The sequence below is a fragment of the Phaethon aethereus genome (genome assembly GCF_964289735.1).
Source record: "Phaethon aethereus genome assembly, chromosome: 5".
Taxonomy (NCBI): Eukaryota; Metazoa; Chordata; class Aves; order Phaethontiformes; family Phaethontidae; genus Phaethon; species Phaethon aethereus.
The window spans coordinates 23,393,561-23,409,061 of record NC_138579.1 but is presented as its reverse complement, the minus strand read 5'-3'; positions in this window follow the sequence as shown (position 1 = coordinate 23,409,061).

Sequence of the window (15,501 nt, the reverse complement as noted above, 5' to 3'; positions counted from 1 at the left end):
GATAGGACAGCAAGAGAGAAGGAAACAACAATGATAACAACAATAATAATACTGACAAAGGAATGCACAAGAACAAGTGATGCCCAATACAGCAATTGCTCCCCACCCGGCGATCAACAGCCCATCCCCGAGCAGCGATTTCCACCCCCCGGCTAACTCCAGTTTATGTACTGGGCATGACGTCGTATGGTATGGAATATCTTTTTGGCCAGCCTGGGTCAGCTGTCCTGGCTGTGTCCCCTCCCAGCTCCCCGTGCACCCCCAGCCTTCTGCTAGCAGGCCAGCACGAGAAGCTGGACTGTCCTTGACTGCTTAGCAACAGCTCCAAACATCAGCACGTTACCAACATTTTCTCATCCCAAATCCAAAATATAGTCTCACACCAGCTTCTGTGAAGAAAACTAACTCTATCCTGGCTGAAACCAGGACAGTATCCACCCCTTATTCCATACCATTTACGTCATGCCCAAGTCCTACGCTTTTCAATACATTCCAATTATTCATTATAACTCCTCCTGTCTTTTAATATATACACACAGATATCATTCTCTTAGTCTATAGGCCATTGCTTTAAAATGTCTGTGGAGTTCATTCGGTCCATGACTCTGGGCTTCATCCATCATAGCAGTCTCTCAGGGCAGGGGAGATGGTATGTGGTGTTGGTTTGTCATCTGGCACGGTCCATGTCCATGATCTGCAGGTCGAAGATGTTGATTTCAAGACTGTTGCTGGGCGCAAGCTGCTGAAGCCAGTTCTGGTTCCATCACTGCTGCACGTTGCTCAGTTTCAGTAAAGCTCATTCCTCATCAGTCTGAGTCATTCTTACTGTAATACTATTGATATGTATAAGGTAGATAGCAACCATAGTAGTAATGCCATACCATATTGTGCAGCAATAGTTCAAATCATTGACTATTTTCACCCATAATCAAATCTCCTTGAGGTACACAGTGGACTTCCCCATCTTTCGGCATTACCCACCAAGTGCACCCAGCTCCCTAGGCAAAGGCAATCCCGCGAACGGATTTGCCTTTGCCTGAGGCAGGAGTAACCCAGACTGTCTTCCCCAGCATATTTCTCACATGCACCACAGGGACTTTATCCCCTTCTACAGTATGTAAAAGTTTTGATTGGGCAGGGCCGGCTCTATTAGTAGATTCCCTAGTGTTGACTAACCAGGTGGCTTTGGCTAAATGTTTATCCCAATGTTTGAATGTCCCGTCACCCATTGCTCTCAGTGTAGTCTTTAACAGTCCATTGTATCGTTCAATTTTTCCGGAAGCTGGTGCATGATAGGGGATATGATACACCCACTCAATGCCGTGCTCTTTGGCCCAGGTGTCTATGAGGTTGTTTCGGAAATGAGTCCCATTGTCTGACTCAATTCTTTCGGGGGTGCCATGTCACCATAAGACTTGCTTTTCAAGGCCCAGGATAGTGTTCCGGGTGGTGGCATGGGGCACAGGGTATGTTTCCAGCCATCCGGTTGTTGCTTCCACCATGGTAAGCACATAGCGCTTGCCTTGGCGAGTTTGTGGAAGTGTGATATAGTCAATCTGCCAGGCCTCCCCATATTTATATTTCAGCCATCGTCCTTCATACCAGAGGGGCTTTAACCGCTTGGCTTTTTTGATCGCAGCACATGTCTCACATTCATGGATAACCTGTGCAATAGCGTCCATGGTCAGGTCCACCCCTCGATCCCGAGCCCATCTATATGTTGCATCTCTTCCCTGATGGCCTGAGGTGTCATGGGCCCACTGAGCTATAAATAGTTCACCCTTATGTTGCCAGTCCAGATCCACCTGAGCCACTTCAATCTTAGCAGCCTGATCCACCTGATGGTTGTTTTGATGTTCTTCAGTGGCCCGACTCTTGGGTATGTGAGCATCTACATGACATACTTTTATGACGAGATTCTCTAGTCGGGCAGCAATATCTTGCCACAATTCAGCAGCCCAGATGGGCTTGCCTCTGCGTTGCCAGTTGCTCTGCTTCCATTGCTGTAGCCACCCCCATAGAGCATTTGCCACCATCCATGAGTCAGTATAAAGATAGAGTATTGGTCATTTTTCCCGTTCAGCAATATCTAAAGCCAGCTGGATGGCTTTCACCTCTGCAAACTGACTTGATTCACCTTGTCCTTCAGCCACCTCTGCAACTCGTCGTATAGGGCTCCATACAGCAGCTTTCCACCTTCGATGTTTGCCTACAATACGACAGGACCCATCAGTAAACAGGGCATATTGCCTTTCGTTCTCTGGCAGTTCATTATATGATGGAGCCTCTTCAGCATGTGCCACTCCCTCTTCTGGTGATAGTCCAAAATCTTTTCCTTCTGGCCAGTCCATGATCAATTCCAAGATTCCCGGGCGATTAAGGTTTCCTATTCGATCCTGCTGTGTGATAAGTGCGACCCACTTACTCCACGTAGCATCAGTCGCATGATGTGTAGAGGGGACCCTCCCTTTGAACATCCAGCCCAGCACTGGCAGTCGGGGTGCCAGGAGGAGCTGTGCTTCAGTACCAACCACTTCTGAGGCAGCTCGAACTCCTTCATATGCTGCCAGTATCTCCTTTTCAGTTGGAGTATAGCGGGACTCAGATCCCCTATATCCTTGACTCCAAAACCCTAGAGGTCGACCTCGAGTCTCTCCTGGTGCCTTCTGCCAGAGACTCCAGGTAGGGCCATTCTCCCCGGCTGCCGTGAAGAGCACATTTTTAACATCTTGTCCTGCCCAGACTGGCCCGAGGGCTACGGCATGAACTATCTCCTGTTTGATTTGTTCGAAGGCTTGTCGTTGCTCAGGGCCCCATTTAAAATCATTCTTCTTCCAGGTCACTTGATAAAGAGGTCTTACAATCAGACTATAATTTGGAATATGCATTCTCCAGAAACCCACAATGCCCAAAAAAGCTTGTGTTTCTTTTTTGCTAGTTGGTGGAGACATAGCTGTTATTTTGTTGATCACATCCGTTGGGATCTGTCGACGTCCATCTTGCCATTTTATTCCGAAAAACTGGATCTCCTGTGCAGGTCCTTTGACTTTACTTTGTTTTATAGCAAAACCAGCTTTCAGAAGGATTTGAATTATTTTCTTCCCTTTCTCGAAAACTTCTTCTGCTGTGTTGCCCCATACGATGATGTCATCAATGTATTGCAAGTGCTCTGGAGCTTCACCCTGTTTCAGTGCAGTTTGTATCAGCCCATGGCAAATGGTAGGGCTGTGTTTCCACCCCTGGGGAAGTCGATTCCAGGTGTATTGGACACCTCTCCAAGTGAAAGCAAACTGTGGCCTGCACTCTGCCGCCAAAGGGATTGAGAAAAACGCGTTAGCAATATCAATGGTGGCGTACCACTTGGCTGCCTTTGACTCCAGTTCATATTGAAGTTCTAGCATGTCCGGCACGGCAGCGCTCAGTGGCGGCGTGACTTCATTCAGGCCACGATAGTCTACTGTCAGTCTCCACTCTCCATTAGAATTTCACACTGGCCATATGGGGCTGTTAAAGGGTGAAGGACAGGACAGCCACACAGGGCTATGGGCACTCCTCTCTTTCCATACACAGATGGAATGGGGTAAAGTCTTGTGCAAGAGTGGTAAATGGGTAAGAACTTGCACCTCCACCTAATCACCTTTGTTCTGCCACCTTTGCTTGGCTGAGGAACAGCAACAAAAAGAGTAATTATGGTCTTAATAACGTAAAGCAATTAATAAAGCCTTGTACAGGCATCAAACATTCAGCTTTTCCACTGAGATTAAAACCAAAAAAGTTGCTGACCTTTACCCCAAGCTTTTCTCCCCTGTTTGTATTGTGGATATGTCATTAAAATGTTATTTTAAACACCAGGCTGAAAGGTGAAATGGTACGGAAGGTACTCACCCTTGATGAAGAATGCAATGAGTCAATAATGATCCACAGCAGCAGTAACGAGGTGTTCCTGCTTTCATCTGCCCAAGCATTCTTAACGTTGTTAAAATTATGTTGACTGTAAGAGCTATAAAAAGGAAGGAAAAAATTGGGACACACAATTAGAATACAAGAAAGTGGAAAAGACTAAAGCAAAAAAGAAAAGACTTTAGGTAGTAAAGATGATCAGTTCAATTATTTGTAGATGGAAAAAACAGTTGAATTCACAAAAAATCCTTTTATGTGGGGGAGATGTAATTGTTTTTTGTAAGAAAAAGCTTTAAAAGTGTCCTCTCTAAGCAACATTTTTATGCACCATTCTACTTCAGATTTATTACAAAGTTTCTAATGGGTGTTTCAGGACAGGGGAAAGCATGGATTATGTGGGTAGGTTGTTGAAGAGGTGAGATGAGACAAAAAAGGTAAGGCTTAAGAGTATCTGCCTTCAGGGTGGTCAAAAATTGGACCCAAATATAGCATATTGTGATTAAGTTTAATTCTGCCATAGCCAACTGGAGATACTGACCTAAGCAGAAACTAAACCGAGGTCAAACAGATTTGCCCACAACTCTTCTATGTGCTTTTTAATGCTGTTGATTTCGCCGAGGAGCATTTCCAACCTTAGGGACCATGTGTGTTGTGCAAATGTCACTTGGGGTCTTTAAATGAAAAGGAGAAGCAGCAGGACTTGAGGGCCACTTCATTTTTCAAACTCACAGCCTGTTTGGAGACCCATGGAACTCTCTGAAAAGTGCCCTTGAGAAGCATAGGTGTGGCTCACCGTTTCTGCTCAGAGGAGCACTGGGATCCATCTTGCTTTCACTAAGATAATGGTTTTTAATTTTTTGCTCTGAGAACTAAGCTTTGTCTGAAGACATTTCATGCTTAGAGACACTGATGTATTTTTTTGTCTGCTTTACTATTTCATTTCCACTCACCTTTGCATGTTTCTGTTTTGTCTGGAACTGACACATCTAAATACAGGCATGGCACAATCTAATGGAAAGTTTAAAACACTGAAGCCTGCATCATTGTTTTCAGGAGATTTCCATTTCAGCAGAAAAGATAGAGTAAGCCTGGGGAAAGGATTATGTGTTTTATAGATGCCTTATCTATAACCATACTGCTATGTTTCTAGTTATTGATAACAAAAACTGTTTCATTGTATTGGTCTAAAAATCTTGAGTATTTCTTTGTAAAAGAGGATTTATCCCATTGATTTTGCTCAGTCAGCTGATCTTATATTTGAGGGATAAGTTTTTAGATGATCAAAGAATGTGGGTATTAACAGAAGGGAAATAAACGCAGAAAAATTAATCCAGGAGACAAGGTTTACAAATTTTCTTTCTGATTGCTAAATAAATGTTAACAAGGACTGAACATGAAATTCATAGGTGGGTAGGATTTTTTTGCAATATTTTAACTTTTGCTAATGATTTCTATATGGAGCATACTAAAGCTCTTTATGAAAAAAAAATTGCTATTCGAGTATCACAGCTCCCCTTGCAAAATTACTGTTGTGAGCTGGCTAGAGTTCTGGGCTGCAATTCAGCTTTAGACTTTTTAATGAGAGTGCAAGGATTTTTGAAAGTATTGGGTCCTTGAAGTTTGCCATGAACATGATAGATAATTTCAGGGCAAGTGATATAAGCTTATTACCTGTGCAGCCAGTGTAACAGATTTTGTCAGTACTTTCAGATCCTGCATACTCCTCAACTTAATCAAAATACTATTTTTCAGCTGGTAAAATTTCTTATTTTTCTAATTTTTCTACATCTTCATCATGGCATCCTGATGTTAACTTTGTTATAATAAAGAGAAATTGAGAGATACAGGGAGTAGTAGTTAACCTCTCCATATGTCATTCGACACTGAGAAAGTAGGATAGAACTAAATACTACCACACATTCTTTAGTTATTCTGGACTGCTGTACTACAGCCCATATTTTTTCAAGTGGTGAAAGTAACTTACATACCTTGGACACTGGATGTGTAATTTAATTAAATTACATCATTTATATTTGGAACTTTCAGAGAGAAATCAAAGATGTGGGCTTTTTTTAAACAAAAACAGCTTTGACAAATTTGCTGTCATAAAGCTTCGTCCTGAGCTGTTTAATATCAATAATATCTTCACGTAAATTTAAATGGCATTAGGATTAAGTCATAAGCAATCAGGCAGCCTAAGCATACGGTCATTCTTGTTAATGAGTCAGGCTAAAGATCCATCTCAATCAGTGTCTTGTCTCCAACTTGGAGTGAATGTAACAACTGGTCAAATGTGTCATCTTTAAGCAATATTTGCCTTTGCCGCTTCCTGAGTTAGCAGCTTTGGGACTTTGCTGCCTCAACTTCCTTAGCCTGAACCTGTACGGATTCATTCAGCAAGGAATGGTAGCTTCAGTTATTTATATCTTCAAGTATCTATAATTTGCCTTCTTAGGGCTGCTGCTTGTATCCTGCATTTTGCTTTCTTGAGCCACTGCTCTCTTAATATTACATTATATATAATGTAATTATAATTTTTATGAATATATATTTTATAAATATATAATTATTATAAAAACACAATCAATTATATTATAAAATATAATATCATATCAATATCATTAATTATTTCATATATTATGTTATAATATATAATGTATAATGTATTATATATTATAACATATAATATGTATTGTATAATATATGTAATTCTCTCCTACAATAATATGTAATAATATATTACATATACATACTATACATTATTAGATATATATTCTACATTATTACATATTATTATGGGAGAGAATGCCACTTTCAGAAATGTGTTTTTTCAAACAGTACTTAGTTGGAAAACCTACTGCCCACTTTTACATTCTTGCTTGCTTCTTTAAAAAATAATTTATAATTCTGCAATCGATTGCATAATTAATTTATTGTGAAGCATTTAAACTCAGCAGGGAAATCCAGTTAAACAAATGCTTTTGTTCATAAAGCATTTTAAAAGGTATAATTATTTTATTCTTGTTCCCTAACCCTGTAATTTCCTCATCCTTGGGACTCTACAGTGAAATCATTATTTGCAGTCTTGACACTTTTCTCCTGCCTTTTTAATTTGGAGAAGCAAGTAGTGTTTGCCATTTACTAAGTGAAATAGGTGCAGGAAACTTAAGTTTTAATGGGAAATAAAGGCAAAAGGGATGGATTCACCCATCAACACAAACAGAAAATTACAGTCGCTGTTGCTTTAAGAAAAATAAAACAAAACAAGGAAAACTTTGGTTTCAGAAAGTCACTTGTTCTTAGGGAACAGTAGCTGAAATAGTAATCAGTGTGAATGAGCTTATTTCTCTAGCGTGGAAAGATGCTCCACTAGCTGAGGAAACAGCCTGTGGTACAGCTGGCCCAGCCAGTACAGGGTCCAGCTTTACGTGGCAAGATAAGGCACTGGCCTTATGAAGGTTTGGCTGTAAAATCTTGAGAGACAAGATTTGGGAGACTCTGTTCCTGGTGTCTGGCTCACAGGGAATTCCAGATGTGGAAGGACACGATAAGGTGCACCCCAGGCGGAGGTGGGATAGTGTTCTCAGTGGCAGTCTTGAGAAACAACACTCTTGAGCCCCTCAAGTTTCTAACTACACATTTAACCTCTAACTTGGGGAAGGAAAATATGTTTGGATACACATTAAAGACTGGTGATTCCTTGTTTAGTGTTACAAGAGATTGATAAATGTAGTGTTTTGAATTCAGTTCTTAGCTCTGTTTGTAGGTTTTCAGCATGACCATAGGCAACTCCTTTCACCTCTGTTTCTTTACCCTGCTAGTAATGGTAACATTTAAATTACATGAGGCGTGAGACTGTGATGACTAATATCAGCAAAGAAATGTAAGATTTAAAGCAACGTATGCATCAGATTAGTTCAGTTTAACTTTAGCCATCTAGATGTTAAGCTTTATATTTCCTCCATAGTCAGTGAACAGAGATAGGTATCTCCGGAAGCAGTTAATTCCATTTACCTTTGAAACCCTCCTAAGATGTAAAGAATCACAGAATAGTACCTTAAAGCAGAAGTGTAGCCCATATATTGAAAAAAAATTTAGGTATGTGTACTTTACCAGTATATGCTGAATGCCTCAATGGGGCATATAGACCTCAAGCTGTTAAGTGGTGATAAATGCATGATTTCTAATACCTTTCTTTTCATTCAGAAGTTGTAATAAAAAGAAAAATGTGGTTTTTTTCCTTCCATCTCATAAAATGAAAAACATTGAACCCTTTGACCATGTTAAATCACCTTAAAGATATTAAACCATTTTAAGAAACAGTTACTGACATCCAAGATCTCGGCCAAATCAGTCTTTGAGCGATATTCTTGCAAACCAAAAGCTATTAAAAATAGATACCTCACCTATTGCACTGCCAAGGTTGCACTTTGTTCAAGAGCTACTGTCAAGTCTGTCAAATGGAAAATAATTGACAATCTGATAGAAAATACTGAGTAACTCCTTTGTAACCTCTTGCTCCAAGAAACCTCAAAGGTCTAGCTAGATTTTGGAACCTGAAACCCCTTATCTGTATTCTGACGGCACTTGGTCATGTAAACACTTTCTCAGCTCTGGTCACTTGTATAACTACAGGATTCTGCGAATAGAGATAGAAATTTTGAATAGAAAAGTAATTTTTGTGATAAAGTTAAATAAGAAATTATCAGGTATTGAACGTCCTTTGTTTATACTAGATTTGGTTATGCTTCTTTTGTGCTATAACTAGTGGCTTCTGGATTCCAGACCTGGTTGACTTTTTTGGCCTACACAGCATGCTGTGATACAACAGCTACACTACCATTCCCTCAGCTTCTGTTGGCCAGCTCAAAATTCCTGAGGTACAAAATTTGGTCTGTCTTTGCTGATGCCTTAAAAAAAGAAGCTGCTTATGACTAGAAAATTCATGGTTCATTTAATTTATGGCTGGCTCTGGACCTGACTTTTGTTCTTTTCAAGATGTCGTATCCATATTGGAGTGCTGGTGCGCTTCTGAGGATCCAAGAATTGAGGAAGCCAGAATGGGGACTGATTTAAGTTTCTGACCTGATGAAATTTTATCCCAGAGTTTCTTGGTAGCAATGGAGAGAAATGCAGCTTTTTGCAGTTACTACCTATGGTTTAATAAACAAGCTATCTAGTAAAAAGTAAGAAAGATACAGAGAAGAGTCAAATGTCACACCAAGAGGTGAACCCACCTAACAAGGGACAAGGGGGATTTTCTCGTGGTTTAACCCCAGCCAGCAAGTAAGCCACACGCAGCCGCTCGCCCCCACAGTGGGCCAGAGGAGAGAACCGGAACAGTAAAAGTGAGAAAACCCATGGGTTGAGATAAAGACAGTTTAATAAGTAAAGCAAAAGCCGCGCACGCAAGCAAAGCGAAACAAGGGATTCATTCACCACTCCCCATGGGCAGGCAGGGGTTCAGCCACCTCCAGGGAAGCAGGGCTGCATCACGCATAATGGTTTCTTGGGAAGACAGATGCCATAACTCCCAATGTCCCTCCACCCCTTCTTTCTTCTTCAATCCAGCTTTATGTACCGAGCATGATGTCATATGGTGTGGAACATCCCTTTGACCAGCCTGGGTCAGCTGTCCCGGCTGTGTCCCCTCCCAGCTCCCTGTGCACCCCCAGCCTTCTTGCTGGCAGGCCAGCACGAGAAGCTGGACTGTCCTTGACTGCTCAGCAACTGCTCAGCAACAACTCAAAACATCAGCATGTTATCAACATTTTTTCATCCCAAATCCAAAACACAGCCTCACACCAGCTTCTGTGAAGAAAATTAACTCTAGCCCAGCTGAAACCAGGACAGATTTTCAGCAATGATGGAAGAAGAGAGGTAGCAAAGGCAGCAGGAAAGTAAGGTGAAGGCTTGATTTGACAGTTAATTAAAAAAATTGTTTTTCCAAAGAAGTTCCAAAGACTAAATTTTAATAGTCTAAAAAGACATGGTTTAAAATCCTCTAAGAAAACAATTTTTGCTTCTTTTCTACAAGTAAAAAAGCTATAAATAATCTAGGGGAACCCAACTGAGTGTAGAAAGGTCTTTCTAGTGCAGTTAGACATGACTTGTATTATCCTGCCCATGACTTATTAATTGAGCTAAATATTTGTTACATTTAGAAGAACTGTCAAAAATGTAAATGAAAATAACCAGATACTGCACTGTTTACGTTCTGTATTTCTTCTGCTCATTTAAAAGAATTCCTATAGCAAAAAGTTAAATTTAATCTTTGATATGTTATAATAATAATAATAAATAATGCCAGCTGCTGGCATTAGTATATGCCAGTATATTATCTATAAGTATAAGCTATTTTTATATGGTTTTTAATTTGTCAACATTTTTATATTTCTCCATCATTTTCAGCTTTTGTGATGTTCTGTTCAGCATTTAGTACCAAACAGTTTTGCTTTGGATTAAAAAAGCAAAGTGTCAGAACGAAGATGATGTTAAAGCCTTCGGTCTCAGAGCCAGCCTGCCATGAACCCGGTCCTGTTTATCAGCATAACTTCTTGTTGTCGACTGTTTCAAATGCCAGAGTTCTTTTAAATACCACTAACATTGCCAGAGCCTCATTTAAACATGTATTAGCAAGGTAATCCTTCAATCATAAACTTGCCACCAAGACATAAAGGGGATGATTACTGACATTCTGTGCCCTTTTCAGAATTACCCAAGGGAAACACATAATGAATATCCTCGGCTTGCAGTGACCCCAGACTCTTCATGGGAAAACAAAGGAAAATAAAACAAAATTATGTCAGGAACTGATTTCTCCCCTTTTCCCATTTTATTTTACTTTAGAATAACTGGTAAAAGAGTCGTATCCACAAAGTATCTTTGTTCAGGTGGCTGTAGTTCTCATTAGTTACATCTTTGTGGGGGAAGCAAAGTAACAGAGTATGACATCTAGTTTAAGTCTTGGTCGGTGTGTATGATGCTGGGAGGAGATCACTCCTATTAGTTTCAAAATGCTCAACTTGCAACTCTCCCCCTCCCGCACTTTTGCACAATTAAACAAGGAGCACAACTAACTGTCAGTTCGAAGCCTGATTTACTACAACAGTTCTGCAGGCAGCAGCATGACCTGCTGAGATATTAAGATATAATGACCGTTTCAGTGACAAATTCAATATAGTATAAAATAAAAATCAATAAAATGCATCCCATATCTCAAAAATGTAGCTGAATGCACCCTGCAAATCAGCTGAACTTACATGTCAAGCAGATAAACTCATTTGCAGCAATGCTATAATTAATTATCCTGATTCATAAGATCCTTCTCTTTGGGCTGCTTGCTTTCTGGTACTGCTTTGGAATAATGCATCTTTTCATTAGGAAGATCAGATGTTTAAAAATATGCTCAAGATAGCCACTATGAAACTGGAATAGTTCCTGTCATCACAAAAGCTTCGGAAATGCGTATTAACAACCCTCACAACATCTGGGAAGCCAGGCAGTTATTCTGACTGACAAGTGCCCTGGGCAAAAAAGTGAAGTGTCCTCCCAGACGCTCCCCTGGTCCCGTTCGCACAGCACGGGACAAGCTGTGTCGGACACCACCGGGAGCTCCCCCAGACTCGCTGCGGCTCCGGGCGGGGAGAGGTGCTGCCACCCTGACACCTCCACGGCTCGGAGAAGCAGCTGCTCTCCGGAGGCTGAAGTAGCGAAGGTGTAACACTGTGCGGGGGTGACAGAAGTGCTTGTAGCGCTGGTTGCAGTCGAGGTCTCCTTGCTGCATGCCCCCCGCTGCGGTGGGACCCCCCCCAACTAACCAAAGGCAGGGGCAGGAGCTGGTTCAAACCCACGCTGAGCCTGAGGGGCCCCTGGCACCGCTGCCCCTGCAGGTGTGCTGAGCGCCACCGACTGGCACTTGGGGCAGCACGGAGGGAGGAGAAATGGCGTTTTGCAAGGGGCAAAACCTCTGCATGAAAAATGATCCTACTAGGTCCCACGTGATGACAGTTTGGTAGCTGAAGGGGTATGTTATGTTTCTTTCTTGCTCTGCTTTGCTGCTTGTCCCTGTGAACAGGTTTCTATTTGTTTGGGGGCCCATTGCACAACTGCAGTAAATCCCCTGGAACTGGTCAAGTCACCTCAGGGAAAGGTTTGGCACCACGATCAGTGGCAAGCTGCAACTGCACGTAGTGCTCTGTAGCTTTCTGTAGCATGGAAAGCCCTCCAACTTCCCCGAAGGGATGGCTGCAGCATTATTCCAGGTGTTCAAACCATCCAGACTACTCACCCACTAGCAGTTCTGTGTGAAACTCTGTATTTTGTCCCTCCTTTTATTTCAGCTACTTTGCTGCTTGTGAAAGTCCCGTGCACCTACGTGTTTATAAAAGAAGTATCTGTAGGAAACATATAAAATTTAAGATCACATTCTGATCTTATTGTAAATACGATGTTATGAATAGAATCAAGCTGAATGATATAACTGAATTTGCACCACTGAAAATAACATCTACAGTTAAACTTTTGAACAGTTTTTCATGTTTGCTTTCTTCCTTTCAGGTTTTGAGTCAGTTATTCCCTTCAGGAGCAGTGCAGGAACATGGGAGTCCACAGCTACAAGGAACCAGCTGAATCAAAATGTCCAGTTATCTGTAGCTTGCAATTGATATAGGCATGAGCCCAGAATGGTCCACAGAATATCTGCTATCTGCACTGCAAACCAGCTGCCACTAAAAACAAAAAGTCACAGAAGTATATTTTCATGCAGCAAGAGGGAATCTGGCAGACAGAGAGTAGAAGCTAGACTGTGTCTGGCATATAAGAGTACAAGGACTAGGAAGTTAAAAAGCTAAAACCATGATTGGGTTATAAGTGACAAATACTTGAAATATTACTAAATGTGCACATGCTCGTACCTGCACACTGAGGGAGTCAGTGATCCGTGATATATTTGTGACCACCAATTTCTTCCTTAATGGAAGGTGGCAAAGGGATAGGGGGAAGAGAAAGGGGAAGGCAAATATTTAATTACTTTGAAATAAAATCTAACACTTCTTTTTTGTCTGAATCACAACTGCAGCTGTCTTCACTTGAATCTATGGGACAAACTACTCAGGACATATTCAGCTATGGTGGGTAGCATCTAATGCTTTTAAGTATTTCCCCTAACTTCCGTTTGATAAAGCATGTACAACTTCTAGTGGGTAAAAGTCATGGAATCTATCCCATTTTCTTGAGTAAATTTTTGCAAATAATACTAGGATAAATTAATAGTCAGAGGAATAATAAAATAATAATAATAATAGTAGGAAGTAATAATAGGATTTGTAGGTAGTTTAGATTTAGATCCAGATTTAGAAAAATCGTGATGTTGGTCAGTAATTCACCTACATCTTATGCAGGATACAGTCTACCTTTTATATCATTTTCACGTGCCTTTGCAGGACCACGCATGACGGTGCATGACACACTTAAATATAGTTTGATGTTGTCCATCGCATCTGACAAGATGTACCAGTACTCAGTGTCCTTAACTAAATCACCCAGATACCAGTGATGCAACAGTTAATTATACTCTTTCAGCAGAATATCCCTGAACTTAGAGAAATTTTTAACTGGGCTCAGGATTTTCACTCTGTAGCTTGGGAATCTGTCACTGAAATGTGGGCAGTTCCCAGAATTACATCCCAGAATTACCCTTTTTTGTATCCACTTCTTGGATTATTTCCTGTTTTCTCAATGCAGTAGCAGCTGGAGCCACTCCTGGCGGCTGCACCCTGCACTTCACACAGCTGCCTCCATGGCTTTTATTGTGTTTTCCATTTCTCGTCCTGTTTTCTCACTGATGACTCTGGCAAAAGACGCACTCTCTCTATTGGAGTGAAAAATAACGCAAATCCTAAACGCCCATCTCAAAATAGCTAAGAGAGGCTTTGTGGCTCAGATGCAGGGAAGCAAAATTAGTGCCTATTGCAGCACGTTCATATGCCTCAGAATAGGTTGTAGGTTAAAAGGCACCAACAGAGCTTTGTTCCTACTGCTAGTTTGTAAAAGTCCATCACGTTAATAAGGATTCCCTTCCTCAGTGGTACTTTACCGGTAAAGAAAGTTAGTTGTAGGGCCCCTGCCTCCCTCCAGGTGTCACCGCCCTCCTAAATCCCGACTCTCCGGACAAAGCGCAGCCCGTTGAGCCATCAATAAATCCGTATCAGGTCGGAGTGTGCAGAATCTAATAGCTGATTTCATTACATTGACGTGACAAGGTGTAAGCCATCTGGTTTGAGGAATGGGATTGATTGCACCAAGGGAAGTAAAACCGAATGTAATATTAATCAATAATTGGAGACAAATAACTGTGAGCGTATTAACTCAATTTTTAATTCTGAGGAATGTTTTGTCATTAGCTGGAATTCTGGGCTGATTTTGTCCTTGTCTGTAATGCATTTCAGGAAAACTTACTTTGAGTTTGCAATTATTCTTTTAGAAGCAAAAGTCTGTAAATGAAGGGATTATAGACACAAACAAATCCATTCAATAATTAGTCTTCCTCTCTTTCAACAGTGCAGCAATAATGAGTAATGGTAGCCATTCTTGAGTCCCATTTAGTTAATGGAATCATACTCTTGGTTTATTTTTATAACATTTAAAAAAATTATTTCTTCCCCACCAGTCTATCATGCAGCAGCTGCCATACTGAAAGTCTTTGAAGTGCCTTTATTTGAGATGAGATGGAATCATTGGAAAAGCAATTAGAAAGGCTTTGGCCTCTTCAAGGCAGTCACATTTTACATTCAAATGCCCCTTCAAATGGCTTTTGCATAAGTTGGTCATTTTGACTTCTATAAATCAACTCCAAAGCTGTAAGTGCCTGAGGTTAAGGAATCTATCATCCCTGGAAGAGTTCTTCTAAAACTGTTGCTTATGATCTGTACATGCCCTTGGAAAGTCTCAGGTCTATGATGGGGCCAGAAATTCTGAGGCATGGAGGAACGCAGACAACAGATTGGGTTTGTACATCAAACAATATCTTCAACAGACTGGTTAAAGAGAACAGAGTTTTTTACTGTCTTTGCTTGATATGATTTCCAAAATGTATTTTTCCGTGTCATCTGGGAAATCTCAAAAATTAGGCAAAGTGCAACGTCATCTTCTTCAATTATAACAAACAGCCAGCACATGCAGGTGCTAGCAGTGATGCAGACAGAGAAGAAAAACACTGAAGGGAAATCCTTACCTTAATTGAGTTAGTGGGTGCAAGTGGGAGATGGGCCTCCTCTATCACTGCCTTGTTGTGATGAAAAATGAAGGGAAAATGTGGCCTGCTCTTCATGCCATTGAAAGAAAATGACATGATGTAAGTTACTACTTGTATTTTTCTATAGCTGCTGCTGTTATAGCAGTTGTATAAGCCGGGAGCATTTCCACTTACCCCAGCTTTCCCAATGTCCGTGGGAAAGGCATGCGTGTGTGTGAGAGAGAGAGAGAGGGAGAGAGGGAGGGAGAAAGTAGGGAGAGCGTACCAGATCCATTTTTGTGTATTTCAGAGAATGGAGCACATCTTGTGGGTCAAATATATTCTTGATAAAAAGGGCCCCTGCAAAA